Source organism: Vombatus ursinus, unplaced genomic scaffold, assembly GCF_900497805.2.
Source record: "Vombatus ursinus unplaced genomic scaffold, bare-nosed wombat genome assembly UNPS02000582.1, whole genome shotgun sequence".
Classification (NCBI taxonomy): Eukaryota; Metazoa; Chordata; class Mammalia; order Diprotodontia; family Vombatidae; genus Vombatus; species Vombatus ursinus.
This window is the reverse complement of record NW_020940360.1, coordinates 205,671-209,191: the sequence shown is the minus strand read 5'-3', so window position 1 is coordinate 209,191 and position 3,521 is coordinate 205,671. Positions and strand designations below refer to the sequence as shown.

General features: G+C 33.4%; 1 pseudogene; it reads right to left on the bottom strand.

Moving 5' to 3' along the window:
* Positions 1–2,225: 2,225 nt before the first annotated feature.
* Positions 2,226–3,131, bottom strand: LOC114037582 (annotated as a pseudogene).
* Between the last annotated feature and the right edge of the window lie 390 nt (positions 3,132–3,521).

Genomic DNA, 3,521 nt, shown 5'->3' with positions numbered 1-3,521 from the left:
AATTTTGGTATAATTTTGGTTACTTATGTGAATGTATATACTTTGAAAACAATTTATTAATAATCTATAGGTCATCTAAGAGATATTTTATAATTAATGACCTTGAGACAGACAGAGAAGGACAGAATTCATGAGTAAGCTTATAACAGAAACCGCTGATCTTCCTTCCTTTTTCATTTTTTATTCTTTTTTCCTTCCTTCTTTTCTTTTTTTCTTTATTTCTTCCCAAAGCACACGTGTGTATTCAATGTATATAAAATACCTGGGCATGCACATTCCAAAACAAACACAGGAACTATATAAACAAAATTATAAAAAGCTTTTTTACAAAGAAAATCAGATTTAAATAATTAGAGAGATGTTAATTGTTCATGAGTAGGCAGGGCCAATATAATAAAAATGACAATTTTATCCAAACTAATTTATATATTCAATGCAATCCCAAATCAATTACCAAAAATATTTTACTGAATTAGAAAACTAAAATGATGAAATTCATTTGGAAGAACAAAAAATCAAGAATATCAAAGGAACTAATAAAAATATAAAGGAAGAGGGTTTAGCAGTATCAGGTCTTAAACTATACCATAAACAGTTATTATCAAAACTATTTGGTACTGGCTAAGAAATTGAAAAGTAGATCAGTGGAACAAAGTAGACAAACAATTTGTAGAGCAAATGAACATAGTAATCTTGTATTTGCCAAGTGTAAAGACATGTTTTTGAGATAAAAATTCATTGTTTGGTAAAAATTGTTGAATAAACTGGAAAGCAGTATGGCAGAAACTGGGCATAGACCAGTATCTTCGGTAAAAATTGTTGAATAAACTGGAAAGCAGTATGGCAGAAACTGGGCATAGACCAGTATCTTATACCATGTAACAAGATGAGGTCAAAATGGATACCTGACACAGATATAAAGAGAGATGTTACATGAAAATTTGAAGAACATGAAACATATTACTTATAAGACTTATGGGTAGATGAACAATTTATGAATAAATAAAAAACAGATCAGAGTGAGGTGAAAAATGGATAATTTTGATTATTTTAAATTAAGTTTTTATACAAATAAACCAAAATATCACCAGTATCAGAAGGAAATCAGAAAACTGGGAAACACATTTTATAGATAATTTCTCAGGTAAAGGCCTCATCTCAAATATATAAAGAACTTTGTCAAATCTATAAGAATATTAATCACTCCCCAATTGGCAAATGGTTAAAGAATATCAACAGGCAGTTTTCCAATGAAGAAATCAAAATAATTTATAGTCATATAAAAAAAGCTCTAAATCATTATTGATTGAAGAAATTCAAATTAAAACAACCTTAAGATACCATTTTATCTGTATCAGATTGGCTAAAATGTTTGAAGGGGAAAGTGACAAAAGTTAGAGGGCATGTCAAAAAATTGCAACACTAATTCACTGTTGGTGGCACTGTGAACTGATCCAACCAAGCAAATTGGAAGTATGCCCAAAGAGTTATCAAACTGCCTATATCCTTTGACCCAACAATACCACTACTAGGTCTGTTTCCAATGATGATTAAATAAAAAGGAAAAAAATATCTTTATGTTCTAAAATATTTATGGCAGCTCTCTGTGGTGGTAAAGAACTAGAAATTTCAGGGATACCCTGGCAATTGGGAAATGACTGAACAAGTTGTGGTGCCATAAGACATGATTTTAGAAAAACATGAATAGACTTGTATGAAATAATGAAGAGCAAAATGAGCAGAACCAAGAGAATATTGTGTATGGTAACAACAATATCATTTTAAGAACAACTTTGAATGAACAAGTAATTTTCATTATTATAAATACCCAAAATAACCACAAAGGATTTATAAAAGAAGACACTATCTGCATTCAGAGAAACAACAGATAAATAGAAGTATTTTGTATATGTATATGTGTGTGTGTGTGTGTGTGTCTATACACACACATACATTTTTGTGTCTAATGGTAGCCATCTCCAGGGTGGGGAAGGCAAGAAAAAATAGGAAAGAAAAAGAAATTTACATGATAACTTTATATATTTAAAAGAAATAGCAAGTTGTACATAATAGATTTGCACTTTCATGTGCAATCATCTTTATTTTTACTCTATGATGCTATAGAAATGCTTGTTTTATTTCATAACCTAAAATAAATAAAAATAACAGTAAAAAAAAGCATGCATATAATCATGGAAAAGTCTTTGGGGTAAAACTCTCTGTTTTCAGGCTATGACCTTCTTTAGGGCAGTCTTCACATCCTTGTTCCTCAGGCAATAGATGACAGGGTTCAGGGTTGGGGGCACCACTATATAGAACACAGAGAACAATAGATCCAGAATTGAGTCAGTGTCCAAAGGTGGGCTTAGATAAGACATGGCTGCAGCCATGAAATGAAAAGCATGAGAACAAAGAGGTGGGGTAGGCAAGTAGAAAAGGCTTTTCTGCAGTTGGAATCTTCAGCACAGTTGAAAAAATGGGACCATAAGAGATAGTAATGGAAATGCAGCAGAGATTTCCTAAATTGAACTCAATACCTGTGGTGACATCGAGTGCAATATGTGTATCAGAGCAAGAGATTCTGAGTAAGGAAGGGACATCACAGAAGAACTGATGTATCTCATTGGCACTACAGAAAGGCAAACTGAATGTGCTAACTGTGTATAGGACCCCAAACAAACCTCCAGTGATCCAGGAAGCAGCCGCCATTTTTGCTCAAGCCCCTTTGTTCATGATGACTTCATAGTTCAGGGGCTGGCAGATGGCCATATAATGGTCATAGGACATCATTGTTAGGAGAAAAAGCTCTGATAATGCAAAGGAAATAACTAAAAAAAGCTGTACTATACATTCCAACAGAGAGATGAAATAGCTGTGGCTCAAGGAATTTGCAATGGATTTCGGGACTGTGGTAGAAATTAGGCAAAAATCTAAAAAGGACAAGCTCTTCAGGAAAAGTACATGGGGGAGTAGAGATGCTCATCAAGAGAGATGAGGGTGAAGATGAGCAGGTTCCCTAAGAGAGCCATCAGATAGATCAGCAAGAAGAGCATGGCATGTAAGACCTGAAGCTCCCAAATATTGGAAAAACCCATGAGGAGAAATCCTGTCACCATGGTGAGGTTGGCCATGCTCTGGGAGTTCTCTTGACTTTCTGTTCAGAGAAAAGAAGCAGCTATCAAGTGATGAGAACAATCAATGTGCTGAGTAGCATGACATCTTGGTTCAGACTTACACTGTGACCTTGTGTAAATCAGAATCCCTTTGTTTGGTTTGGTCATTTGCTAAACGAGTAGATTAAACTATATTAAAATATTTTAACTTTATGTCCATTAATTTGGAATTTAAAACAAATATTAGTAATGATACATAGATGGTTTCTTTTGAAATCTATTTTATTTCATGCATTTGAAGATCTTATTCTGAAGATGACTCCATTGGCTTTACCAGAAGGGGTCAAAGACACAAAACAGGCTGAAAACTTCTTAACTAAATGATTTTAAGGACTCTATTACATTCCA